Here is a 14,687-nt window from a genome sequence, read left to right on the forward strand (position 1 = left end):
ATTGGTCCCCCTAGGATTCAAGTGTAACCCGTCCTTTTTGTACAGGTCACACCTGCACCAAAAGAGGTCCCAATGATCCAAAAACGTGAATCCCTGCCCCCTGCTCCAATCCCTCAGCCACGCATTTATCCTTCAGCTCATTGCATTCCTACTCTCACTGTCGCGTGGCACAGGCAGTAATCCCGAGATTACTACTTTTGCGGTCCTTTTTCTCAACTCCCTTCCTAGCTCCCTATATTCTCCTTTCAGGACCTCATCCCTTTTCCTACCTATGTCATTAGTACCTATATGTACCACGACCTCTGGCTCCTCACCCTCCCACTTCAGGATATCTTGGACACGATCAGAAATATCCCGGACCCTGGCACCAAGGAGGCAAACTACCATCCGGGTCTCTGGACTGCATCCATAGAATTGCCTATCTGACCCCCTTACTATCGAGTCCCCTATTACAACTGCCCTCCTCTTCCTTTCCCTACCCTTCTGAGCTACAGGGCCGGACTCTGTGCCGGAGGCACGGCCACTGTCGCTTCCCCCAGGTAAGCTGTCACCCCAACAGTACTCAAACAGGAGTACCTATTGTCAAGGGGCACAGTCACCGGGGTACTCTCTATTACCTGACTCTTCCCCTTCCCCCTCCTAACCGTGACCCACTGGTCTGCCTCCCGTGGCCCCGGCGTGACCACCTGCCTGTAACTCCTCTCTATCAACTCCTCACTCTCCCTGACCAGACGAAGGTCATCAAGCTGCAGCTCCAGTTCCCTAACGCGGTCCCTTAGGAGCTGCATCTCAGCACACCTGGCGCAGATGTGGACGTCCGGAAGGCTTGGAGACTCCAGGGCCTCCCACATCCGGCACTGAGAACAACAAACTGCCCTCACACTCATACTGCCCCTCTCCTCAAGTAACAACAAAAAATGAATACCAAACCTTCCTCGCCTCGCCCGTTTCCTCCGAAGCCCTTAAGCCTTCCCTCTGCTCCCGGCTCACTCCGCAGCCTGCAAACTACGCTGCCCACTGTATGAGGCTCTGTTCCTTTTAAATCTTCCGCGCTTCACTGCCCGACGTCACACGCCTGCGCAGTCCTGCCTCTCTGAACGCCGATGGAAAAAAAAATGAAAAATTCAAAAATGGCTTCCTCTGCACTCCCGCTCCGATTCTCAGACTTCCTTCTTCAGACAACATCTATGGAAGGAAATAAGCAGTCAACGCTTTGGGCCAAGATCCATTATCAGGACAGAAGAAGTTTTAGACAGTGCTGAGGGTGAAATTACCTACAACAGGACCAGATCTCTGGCACTGAATCTGTCACTGTGGCTCAAAAGGGAAGGGGAAAGAAGAGGTGAGCTGTATTGATAGGGGATCTAAACAAGAGTCGTTGGGAAGTTACTGGAATCCATTATTAAGGATGAGGTAAAGAGGATATCGAATGTTTTTACAGATATGTGAAGAGTAAAAGAGAGGTAAGAGTGGATATGGGACCACTGGAAAATGACACTGGAGAGGGAGTAATGGGGTCAAGAGAAATGGTGGATGAATTTAATAAGTATTTTTGCATCAGTCTTCATTGTAGAGGACACTAGCAGTATGCCAAGAATTCAGGAGCATCAGAGGGCAGAAGTGGGTGTAACTGCTATTCCTAAGGAAAAGTTACTTGGGAAGCTGAAAGATCTGAAGGAAGATAAGTCACCTGGACCAGATGGACTACACACCAGGGTTTTGAAAGAGGTGGCTGAAGAGACTGTGGAGGCAGTTGTAATGATCTTTCAAAAATCACTAGATTCTGGAATAGTTCCAGAGTACTGAAAAAAATACAAATGTCACTCAACTCTTTAAGAAGAGGGGGAGGCAGAAGAAAGGAAATTATGGGTAATTTAGCCTGACCAGTAGTTGGGAAAATGTAGGAATTCATTATTAAGGATAATGTTTTGGGGTACTTGGAGGCACCTGATAAAATAGACCAAAGCCAGCATGGTTTCCCAAGGGGAAATCTTGTCTGACAAATCTGTCAGAATTCTTTAAGGAAATACCAGGTTGGATGGACAAAGGAGAGTCAGTGGATGTTGTTTGCTTGGATTTTCAGAAGGCCTTTGACAAGCTGCTGCACATGAGACTGCTTAACAAGAAAACATCCTATGGTATTACAGGAAGGATACTCGCGTGGATAGAGGGTTGGCTGATTGGCAGGAAGCCAAGAGTGGCAACCAGCCTTTGCAGGTTGGCTGCCGGTGATGAGTGGTGTTACACAGGTTTGGTGTTGAGAACACTTCTTTAAACTTCGCTATATGTCAATGATTTGGATGACAGAATTGATGGCTTTGTGGATGATACGAATACGGTTGACATGACAGGTAGTATTGGAGAAGCAGGGAGTCTGCAGAGGATTTTGATAGATTGGGAGAATAAGCTAAGAAACGCAGATGGAATATGGTGTAGGGAAGAGTACGGTCATGAACTTTGGTAGAATCATGCACGTCTTTTCTGAGGCTGTGTCAAAAAAACTTTAGTGCAACCAGTTCCTGTGAGGCCTTCTGGCCTGGATGCAAGAGGTCATGTACGGAATCGAAAACAGTCCATTTGCTGTTTGCAGGCACGATGGGGTGAGGGTGACGGTTGAGACATTACACAGGAAAGAAACCCCAACTTCTCTGAACTTAATGTCATCCAACCACAAGCCTGTGTCTGCTGTTTGGTAAGTGTGGACTTCTGGGTTAGTAAGTTGGTCAGCTGCTATGCCGGCATAGTCAATCCCTATGGGTACAACTTCAGCAGTTGGCTATGAGATGCAATTGGCCACAGCATTATTATTTTCCTTGATAGGTTGTATATCACTTGTGAAGTTGAACTGTAGGTGAGGTGTCGTTACTGCCATGCAGACCAAAGGTCTGATATTTTAGCCATCGTGTGGTCAACGAACGCTGTGAAATGACGACCCTCTAGAAGAAAATGAAAATGGCGGACAGCCAGATAGAGACTGAGAAACTGAAAGTCATACGTGTTGGACTTCCTTTTTGGGAGTGTGGGATGGAGCGGCTGGCTGAAGGCCATACGCCTCCGACCAACGGTTCGTGCACAGCACCCACAGCATAGTCTGAGGCGTCAGTAGTAATTTCAGCAGCTCGCTGGATGAAGTGGTGACAGAAATTTACCATATCTGCAGTGGGAAATCCATAATAGCTACTATTGATTGAAGGGGTTTTGCATCTCCTGCGGAGATGTGATGCCTGAAATAGTCAATGGCTAACAACCCAAACTGGCATTTAGCAGGGTTAATGATCAACACGCTTTGGCTCAAGAAGTGTGCAGAGAAGAGATATGTGTTCGGATTTGGACACTCTGGTGACAAGTATATCATACAGGTAAACAAAAAGAAAATCAACGTCTTTTAATACAGAGTCTGTCAGCCGTTGGAAAGCCTGTGCTGCACTTCTCTGTCCAAACAGCATGTGCAGAAACTCAAGAAGGCCAAATGGTCTATTGCAACTGTTTTAGGAATATCTTCTGAGCACACAGGCACCTGACGGTAGCACCTGACAAGATCGTCCTTGTAAAAAATTAACATACAGGTGACAAATGTGTGGGTCCAGGTAACAATTGGGGGTGGTGGCCTCGTTAGGACGTCACTAATCACCACACGGGCAGCCACCACCACCGGGCTTAGGGACCGCATGGAGGGGTGAAGTCCCGGGTCTTTTTGACCGGCGTACAATCCAAGTTTTTCTGTGTTGGCACTTAGCCTTCGCAGTTGCCAACTTTTCTAGATCTAGACTACATGCACCAGGCATGGACTGGGGGGGGGTGCAGTTGTGGGAATGTGATGTTCGATTCCATGTTTTGTGACTGTAGTGGAGAACACGGGCTTGCTGAGGTTCAGGAATTCGTCCAACAGTCGAGTAAACTCACATGTGGTGGTGCAGAAGTCATTGTGAAAACTTGGCAGAGTCATTGTGGGGAACTGGGTAAAAACCCAAATTCTTTTACATCCACAAGCCAGTGGTTTTTAAGATCGACTAATAGTCCTTAAACATGCAGGAAATCTGCACCGAGCAGAGGTCTAGCCACTTTAGCCAGGACGAAGTCTCATGTGTAACGTCACCCACTGAAGCAGAACGTCACCTGTCGTGTCCCATAAGTCTGGATCCTGCTGCCATTGGCAGTCTCCAGTGAGGTTTCATCGCTTTTTGCCTTCTCATCAATAGGCGACGCTGGCAGCACTCTCATTTGAGCCCCTGTGTCACACAGGAAGCATTGACTGTAATAAATAGTAGACATCCCTGGCAACTGGAATCTACAGTATTCACAGACCTCTGATGTCCTGATGCACTGGCACTGTCAAAGCTGCAAAGCGGTTAACACTTCCTAGCATTTCTACCAAAGCAAGCGTGGTAAAAGCACAAACTCGGCATCTTCTATTTTGCAGCCACGGGCATCCCCACGTTGGGAGCCCTGCTGACCGAGCTTACTGAGGTAGAGAAGGAAGGGAAGGATGCACTGCAGCCAGGCTGAGTGTAGACTATAAACCATTTTAGCAAGCTCCCTGTAGACCTTCACGGGTGCATTAGCAAGGGCTGTGTGAACTTGATCAGGCATTTACTGTATGAAGAGTTCTTTAAAACAAACAAGGATGGTGATTTCCCAGGAGAGACAGCATGTGGTTCATTAGCTCTGGCAGCTTAGCATAGCCGAGGCCGGGCAAGGAGAGCAACTGTTTGGCGCTCAGACTCCGATAGTCCGAAAGTCTGGAAAAGGTGAGCTTTCAGCGATCGGTATGTATCGTGTTCAGGCAGATTCACCACTCTCACAGCTGTGGAACTGCTGAGCGACAACCCTACGTAGAAATATTTGGCGTCGTCAGCGGAGATTTCTCTCAGCGCAAACTGGGCCTTAGCTTGTACAAACAAAGGGATGGTATTTTGCTCCCAAAACTCCGGCAGTTTCAGACTGCATTGGCCGACATATTCAATAACTGTGGAATCGTCCTAAAGCATCACTAATGTGTAATCTCCATTTCCCTGACTGTCAGTAGGATTTATTTCCCTACTGAAATAAATCTACCATAAAGCATTCCATCTGACCAATGAAGTTTTTACTTTAAAACAAGCAAGACAGCACACCAGAGACTGCTTTTTTTTTTCGCTGTTCCAGTTCCCTGGATAAAATACGTGTTTCTGCACAACCGACAGTAATAGGGAGATAGGTGGAGGGAAAGCTGGTGTTAAGGAAACCGGAAGTTATCAGATTCGGAGAATGGGGCAAATGGAATATAGCTTAGACTATTTTCTAAACCAGAAGCAAATTCAGAAATCAGGGGTACAAAGGTACTTTGGGAGTCCTCGTGCAGGCCTCTCGAAAGATTAACTTGCAGATTGAGTCAGTGGTAGTGAAGACAAATGGAATTCATTTTGAGAGGACTGGAAGAAAAGCAAGGATGTAATGCTGAGGTTTTCTAAGGGGTGTGTGTGGTCTTTGATTTCGCTGGCTGCTTTACCAAGGCAGTGTGAAGTGTAGACAGAGTCCATGGAGGGGAGGTTGGTTTCCTGTGATGTGCTGAGCTGCGTCCACAGCTCTCCGCCTCTCTGCAGTTTCTTGTGATCACGTGCAGAGCAGTTGTCATACCAAGCCGTGATATATTCAGCGAGAGTGTTTCACGGTGCATCGAGTATAAATTGGTAAGGGCTGAATGGGAATACCATACCCATAGCAGAGAGCAGAATAAAGTGCCACAGTTTCAGAGAAAGTACAGTGCACATACACAATAAGGTGCTAGATTCTGGTGGCAAGAGTCCTTATCGTACTAGGGGGTTGGTTAATACTTTTAAGCAGAGTGGATTCATCTTAAGGTGCAAAGGAGATTTACCAGGATGCTGCCTGGATTGGAGAGCATGTCTTATGAGGGTTGGCTGAGCAAATGCTTCCCTTTGGAGCAAAGGAAGAACAGATGTCTCTCGATTGAGGTGTAAAAGATGATAGGCAGAGTGGACAGCCAGAGCTTTCTCCCCAGGGTGGAAATAGCTCACAGAAGGGGGCATAATTTTAAGATGATTGTAGGAAGGTCAGAGGTTGGTGTTTTTGGTGTCAGCATGTTGGGTGTGTGGAATGTGCTGCCAGAAGTGGTGGTAGGGGCAGATACATTAGGGCCATTTAAGAAACTCATGGCTGAGTACATGGATGATAGAAAAATGGATGGTCATGTGGGAGGGAAGGGTTAGAATGTTCTGGGACTGGGTCTAAATGCAGAACAACGTTGCAGCCCAAAGGGCCTGTTCTGTGTTCTATGTTCTGTGTTCGCTAAGTAACATGCCAGCAGTCCGTCCCTTGTTTCAGTGACTTGGCAGACAAAATGGCTCCTTTAAGACTGATAATGCAAGCCCTGCCAGCAGAGAATTCCTCCAAAATGTAAATACGTCTCTCAGCTCTCTGCTTGCAATATAAATTAAAAACAACTTATTTTGGGAACAGGCCTTGCGCTGGAAAAAATAACCTGTCAGTGGAAGAGGGCAAATGGAAAACAGATAGAAGCCATGAGTGCTGAGGAAGTGGAAGAGTCCGAGATGCCTGAACCGTTCCTCAAAGTTGGGCAGTACGGCAGCAACTGGGCATAAAACCAATTAATCTCATAGTCATCGAGCACTCCAGCACAGCTTTATGTGTAATTTCGTTGAACATGGGGAGGCTGATTCTCTCCTTGACAGATTGGGGTCACGGTCCAGTGACCTGGAATGCAAGGTGACTGGGAGTCCTTCACCACTGCAGTCTTCCTCCATCTTCACTGACATTGTGATGTGTCATCATCTTCTGCCAGATCCACCGATGAGGTCTTGGTTAGACCACTCTTCACCCTTGACCTTGCCGTTATGGGTGATCTGACCACGAGCTAAGTGCCAGATGGCTAAACTCCAGACGGTATCACTCTCGGGACCTCAGGAACTCACCGTCACCACGAGGTGACGATCCGCAGAGGAGACTGTTTGCTACACCCTCTCCTGCCCTGCGGGGTCAGTAACAGCGAATGCAGGAGAGGATGTCACACCAGTACCACTTCTCCCAAACTACTTCCACCCGTTGGTGCTCGTCCCATTTGACGTCACTGCCCCAACGGGCAGTCGGGAATCCAGACCAACCTTCATGATTTCCTCCTCCACCTGGCCTGTGCCAGTGGTCAGACAAAGATAAAGACCTGCTTTATTTGTCACATGTACATCGAAACTTCCAAACACACAGTGAAATGGGCCATTTTGTGTCAATGTCCAATACAGTCCAAAGATTTGCTGGGGGCAGCCCGCCAGTGTTATCACACTTCCAGTACCAACATAGCATGCCCACAAATTACTAACCCTAAACCGGACTTCGTTGGAAGTGGGAGGAAACTGGAGCACCTGGGTGAGGCCATGCTGTCCTGGGGAGGACGTACAAACTCCTTACCGACAGCGGCAGAAATGAACCCCAACTACTGACGCGTTTCTATGTTATACAGTATCGGAGTGAAGGGGCTCCCATCAGAGCAGCCCCTTCCCCAGCACGCCAGAAAGCCTATGGAGGAAGGAACGGGAGGTGCAGGACACCTGTTGGTCAATGAGGGTGGGCTGAGAGAAGGCACAGAGAGAGGAAGAGAGAATAGGAAGAGGCATGAAAGACTTTGGAATGGCCACATTTGGTGGAGCACTGGTCACCACTGTATTTGGTGGTTTTGGAGAGGGCACAGAAATTATTCACCAGGATGTTGGCTGGGTTACATAGAAAAAACATAGAACACTACAACACACTACAGGCCTTTCAGCCCATAATATTGTGGGAACCCTTTTAAGCTACTCCAAGATCAACTTAACCTTCCCTCCTACTTAGCCAGCCATCTTTCTTTCATCCATGTGCCTATCTAAGAGTCTCTTAAACATCCCTAATGAATCTGCCTCTCCCACCACCCCTGGCAGGGCATTGATGGGCCCATCACTGTCCATGTGAAGAAACCTTTCTCTGAAATCCACCCTATACTTTCCTTCTTCACCTTAAACAGACGTCCTCTGCTATTGACTATTGCTGCCCTCTCTGGCCTTTAGGTCTCTAGCAAATGGAGAGGTGGGGAGTGACAGCAGAAGAACAGTGATTGTTCACACAGAGACAATTACACATCGAACACGGAACATTGGGCCAGCATAGCCATTCCACCCTGGGACAAAGTCTTTGGCCGTCCACTCAATCTATGCCTCTTACCATCTCTATCAAGCCACCTCTCAAATGATCGTGTGCAGGCTGATGTGATTAGTTTGATCAGCATCATGTTCTGCACGGTCGTGAAGTCCTGAAGGTCTGATCCTGTGCTGTACTGCATCTGATAGATAGGGGAGAGACTGATGAAGAAAAGGAGAGAAGGAAGGGGACAGGAAGAGCAGAGAACTGGAGGTGGCTGGATGGACAGACAGGAGAGAAAAAGAATATCACAACTCCAAGTCTAGAAACATATTACCCTACAACCAACAGGTTCCTGAACCAACGTGGATAACTTCACTCATCACAACTCCAAAGTGACTTCACAACCTGTGGGCTCGCTCTCAAGGACGCTACAACTCTTTTTAGTATCTATCTACCTATTTATCATCTTCTTCTCCACACTGGTTGTTTATCTGTCTTTGTTTATGTATAGTTCTTCATAAATTCTATTATGGTCCTTCATTTTCCAGTAAATGCCTGCAAGGACATGAATCTCAGGGTTGTATACGTGGCATGTAAGTACTTCGATAATAAGTTTACTTTGACTTTGGTGTTTTGCATATGCGGAGAGAGGGAGAGAGGGAGACAAAGACAAATGTGGAGAGAGAGCAGCAGAGTGGCCCTGTTGAGAGGGAGGGTGCGAGATGGGGAGAATGAAAGGCAGGCTCGAAGGAGGAAGGGTGAGGGATGGAGTAAGCACTGAGCTGTGCTGAGTCGCTGGAGAGTTGCAGGTGCTTGGCACCAAGACAAGATGCTGAGAATCGAGATTGGCGGGGAACACACAATATTCCTTCCTCTCCTGAAGTAAACATGTTTTATTTGATTTGGGCAACGTGCACTTGTTAGGAAAATCCAAACTGCACTGTTTAGTTTGAAAGCAGCTCAGAGAATAAAGTTAAAAGAATATGAAAAGGCTGGGACTCCATTCTCCCCGAATCTGTGCTGTCTCCTGCCAGACTAAAAATAGTGTGCAACATTAATGTTTCATTTTTCTGAGGACTTGGGGCTGTAGGTTGGAGCTTGTTTAAGTGCAGTTAGTTATCCCCTGTTCAGAACTGGAAAGTCCCCAGCTGGGAATATTTCATCGAATTATTAGAAGTTGCAAAACCGAAGAAAGGTTTCAGTTAGAGAGGCCATTCCACTTCAACCGCGTGTGCTGGCTTTGTGACAAATTCTATCCTCATCTGTTCCCTTCCTCATACTCCAGCAGACCTGCCGACTTCTGGGAACAGTTCAGACACAACAAGGCTGACCAGAGGTTTATTTGGTGTTTGTTATCTGAAAAGGTCTTAAAGCCAAGGAACTGTTTCCCAGAGTAGGAGGGTGGGTAGAAGGCATGGGATAAAGGGGAGGGATGTGGGGGGGGGGGTGGTGTGGACTGTTTCTCTGCAGAGAATAACTGTGACCATGAATGTTGCCTGAGAGGGAGGAACTTTCAAAGGGGAATGGGAATCATAGAAATAGGCCCTTCAGCCCATCTAGTGTGTGCCAAATTGCTCTTCTACCTCGTCCCATTGACCCTTACCTTGACCATAGCCCTCCTTACCTCTCCCATCCATGTACTTATCCAAATTTCTCTTAAATTTTGAGATCAAACTCACATCCACCACTTCCACTGGCAGTTCGTTCCACACCCTCACCACCCTCTGAACGAAGGTCCCCCTCAGATTCCCCTTAAACGTTTCACCTTTGGCCTCTAGTTTGTGCCACCCAACCTCAATGGGAAAAGCCTGTTTGCATTTAACCTGTCTATACCCATCATAGTTCTGTATACCTCAATCAAATTTCCCCTCATTCTCCTACGCTCAAGTGAATAAAGTCCTAACTCACACAAATGTAACACAAACAAAATGCTGGAGGAACTCAGCAGGCCAGGCAGCATCTATGGAGAGAAATAAACAGTCAATGTTTTAGGCCAAGACACTTGATCAGAACTGGAAAGGAAAGGGGAAGAAGCCAGAATAAATTCCTTACCTCTGACTCCACCCCCACAGGCAGTGTTTTCCAGATTTTAACCTTCCAGCTGATGAAAACATTCCCAGTCAGATCTCCCCTAAACTACTTCCCTCTCAATCTACATCAATGCCCTCTTGTATTAGACACTCCCACCACAGGGAACAGATTCCCGCTATCCCCTGCATATCATAAGATGGTAGGTTGAGCGAGCTAGGGTGAAGGAGGATGAGAGGTGATTTGATGGAGCTATACACGGTGGTAAGAGGCATAGACAGTGGACACCAGGGTGGAAATGGATAATTTGAGGGGGAATAATTTTAAGGTGATTAGAGGAAAGCATAGGGGAGATGTTTGAGTGGTGGGAACATGGAACACCTTGCCAGGAGTGGTGGTTCAGGCAGGTACATTAGGCACTTTCGAGATTCTCCCAGTTAGGCACATGGATGAAAGAAAAATGGAGGACTATGTGGGAGGGAAGGGTTAGTTTGATCTTTGAGTAGTTTGTATCGTGCTGCACGGTCCCATGTTCTCCGTTCTATCATCCACTCTCTGCCCCTCATAATTGCTCAAACCTCTATCAGGCCTCACCCCTCATCTTCACCCACTCCAGCACTGATTGAAACACTCCTTGTGACTGAAAACCTCCTGACCATCTGAGCAAATAAAGAAATTGCTGGAGGAACTTAATACCAACAACGTTTACGAACATTGACTTGATCTGTTGACTGATGTAGAGTTTCAACGCAAAACATAAACATTTCCTTTCCATCTTTTTCCCACAGATGCTGCCTGACTGTGTTTTGCTGCAGATTCCAGTGTCAACTCTGACAGCTCTGCTGAGTTAATAATTTGGCCATTTCAGAAGAGGGTTATGTCAAGTGCAGTGGTGGACTGGAGTCGTATGTCCCCAAAGCGGGCAGGGACAGCAGATTCCATCTCCTGACGGACACCAGTGAGCTCAATGCGGTTTACAACATCTGACTTTCACATAGACCTGCGTGCTTTACCCTGAACTCGTCCAAGCGGAGTGTGAGATGGTAGTTTGAGTGTGCCTTGTTCAAGTCCTCCACACTTGCTGTTCAGAGAGAGTATTCTGACTGGTTGCATCACTGTCTGGTATGGAAGCTCCAAAGCACAAGATTGGAAAAAGTACCAGGAGGTTATAAACCCAGCCAGCACTAGACTCTCCACTATCAAGATCACCAACAAAAGGTGTTGCCTCGTCCATCATTAAGGACCTTCACCACGCAGGATATGTCCTCTTCTCATTTCTTCCATCAGGGAGGAGGTACAGGAGCCTGAAGACACACACTCAGTGATTTAGGAGCAGTGTCTTCCTGTCTGTCATTACATTTCCGATTGGACCATGAACGCCAACTCACTATTTTAACACAGAACATTACAGCACAGTGCAGGCCCTTTGGCTGTTGTTCTGACCTTTTACCCTACTCTAGGATCAATCCAATTCTTCCCTCCGACACAGCCCTCCATTTTTATATCATCCGTGTGCCTATCTAAGAGTCTCTTCAATGTCCCTGGCAGCACGGTCCGTGCGGCCACTACTCTATCCGTAAAAAAAATCTGACTCTCCCCCAGACCTTCCTCCGATCACTTTAAAATTATGCCCCCTCGCTTCTTTACTCTGCTTATACATTTATATGTTTTTAATTGTAACTTACAGAATTGTTATAATGTCTTGCACTGTACTGCTGCCACAAAACTTCAAATTTCATGATATATATCAGTAATAGTAAACCTGATTCCGATTCCAATTCAGAGACGGAATATCAGCTCTTTTCCAAATATCCTGAGTATGGCTCACATTGAAATGAGTGATTATTGTCAGAATCAGTACCAGAATCAGGTTTAACATCACTGGCATACGCCGTGAAATTTGTTGTTTGGCGCCAGCAGTGCATAATTAAGAAACCATAAATTACAAAAAGATATATATATATATATATATGTGTGTGTGTGTGTGTGTGTTGGCACATGACCAAGTGGTTAAGGTGTTCCTCTAATGATCTGAAGGTCGCTAGTTCGAGCCTTGGCTGAGGCAGCGTGTGTGTTCCTGAGCAAGGCACTTAACCACACATTTCTCTGCAACAACACCGGTGCCAAGCTGTATGGGGCCTAATGCCCTTCCCTTGGACAACATCGGTGGCGTGGAGAGGGGAGACTTGCAGCATGGGCAACTGCCGGTCTTCCACACAACCTTGCCCAGCCCTGCGCCCTGGAAACCTTTCAAGGCACAAATCCATGGTCTCACGAGACTAACAGATACCAAAAAATATATATGTATATAATATATTAAATTAATTAAGTAGTGCAGAAAGAGACCAAAGAAAAAGTGAGGTCATGTTTATGGATTTGTTGTCCATTCAGAAATCTGATGGCGGAGGGGAAGAAGCTGTTCCCAAAACATTGAGTGTGTGTCTTCAGGCTCTTGTACCTCCTCCCTGATGGTAGCAATGAGAAGAGGGCATGTATTAGGTGATGGGGGGTGTCCTTAATAATGGATGCTGACTTTCTGAGGCATCGCCTTTTGAAGGTGTCATCGATGCTGGTGAGGCTAGTGCCCATGAAGTTTACAACTCTCTACAGGCTGACTGACTTTCTGCAGTGTGTCCGTCAAGTTAACAGCTGGAGTATGAATCCATTTGTGTGGAGTTTGACATTCAGCCTGGAATCTTGTGAATGTGTTGCGAATTGCCAGTCTAGAGAGTGAGGCTCCAGACAGACATAGTAAACAGCAGCACCGTGCAGGAACAACTCTGTGTTCCTATGTCAGCCTTCACCAGCAAACCTCCACCCACCGTCCTTGCTCTGGCTGACCTCTTTGGAGTGAAGGAGGGTGAGAGGTGATTTGATAGAGGTGTACAAGACAAGTGGCACCGATCGACTGGACGGCCATGGACTTTTTCCCAGGGTGGAAATCACTGTTACCAGGGGCAATAATTTTAAGGTGTTTGAAGGAACAGAGGTAGTTTGCCTTTACACAGAGTGTCTTGGGTGCACAGATCTTGCTGCCAGGGGTGGTGGTAAAGACAGATACATTAGGGACATTTAAGAGACTCTTAAATAGGCACACGCAGGATATAAAAATGGAGGGCTAAGTGAGAGGGAAGGATAAGATTCGTCTTTGAATTATATGTTATATTTTATTAACTTATTTGTGGGAATATTTTGTTTTACTGTATGTGCTGTGTGTTATATACAGTATGTTTTGAGGGTGCATCATGGTCCAGAAGAACGTGGTTTTTGTTTGGTTGTATATATGTACAGTCAGATGACAATGACCTGGAACTTGAAGTAGGTTAAAGGGTTGGCAAGGAATTGTGGGCTGAAGGGCCTGCCCTGTTCTATATTCTGTGTTCCACTGTTGGGACAATACCCGGATGATCTACCGTTCTAGGTCCTTGCCACATCCACAACCTTTTGAACGTCCAGTGATTCTGATCCTGAAATTGGAACTGGTTCATCATCCGTGAAAAGCTTGCCTTGCATGCAGTTCATACAGATTAAATCATTACTCACAGCGTGCTGAGGTAGTACGAGTAAAACAATAACAAGGCAGAATAAAGTACAACAGAGGAAGTGTAGGCAGAGATACATGTGCAAGGTACGAGGTAGATTGTGAGATCAAATCTCTAGCTTATCATACTAGGGAACCGTTCAACAGTCTTATGGAGTGTTGGGGCAGCAGAACAACACAGACACCAGCAACAACAACAGCACAACAAGCCCCTTCAGCCCTCCCCACCCCACACACACAGGAGGCCGGCCTCCAGGCCTCCAGTCCATGACCACAGACTCTCAGGCTTGCAGTCTTTGGGCCTCCAATCTCCAGTCGCTGGCCCAGATTCACATACGTCGGACCTTTGAGCTCTGGACAAGCTGACCTGGGAGATTCGACCTCCAGACTCGCTGACCCCTGGACTTCGGCCTTTGGCTTCACCCTCCAGATTTCCCTGACCTCTGGGTATCAGCACGAGGACTCGCCCTGCATTGGGGTTTGGGCCTTCGGGCCTCGACCTCAGGGCTTGCGCAGACCTCCAATCCGGAACTTGCCAACCTGGGGGTGTCACTGGCTCTCATGCCTCTGCCTGAATGGTCCTTCCCCCAGAGCAACCTTGGAAATATTCCTACTGATGTAAGGTAACACAGCTCCCACTTCACACACTACAGCCTCCCACACACAGCAGCGGGATGACAGCCAGAATATCTGATCTGATGTTGTGGCTTTGATTGTGGGATAAATTGTGCATTGGAGTAACTCCTCATTCTTTAAATAACTCCCCGAGAACTTTTACAGTCTGACTCCATTCACGTCAAAGGTGTTCCAATGTGTTGGCTGAGCCGTCTTCAATTACCGGTTCATTGAATAACAGCTTGACTGGTCTTTCTTTGCACTGGGGAACTTCCTAAAGCCACCTTTCTGGAGATGATATCTGTGTTTTGAAACATGGGGGCAGCAGTGGTTAGCGTAACGCTTTACCATTATGTTACCGTTCTGCACTCCCCCG

Source organism: Mobula hypostoma, chromosome 6, assembly GCF_963921235.1.
Source record: "Mobula hypostoma chromosome 6, sMobHyp1.1, whole genome shotgun sequence".
NCBI lineage: Eukaryota > Metazoa > Chordata > Chondrichthyes > Myliobatiformes > Myliobatidae > Mobula > Mobula hypostoma.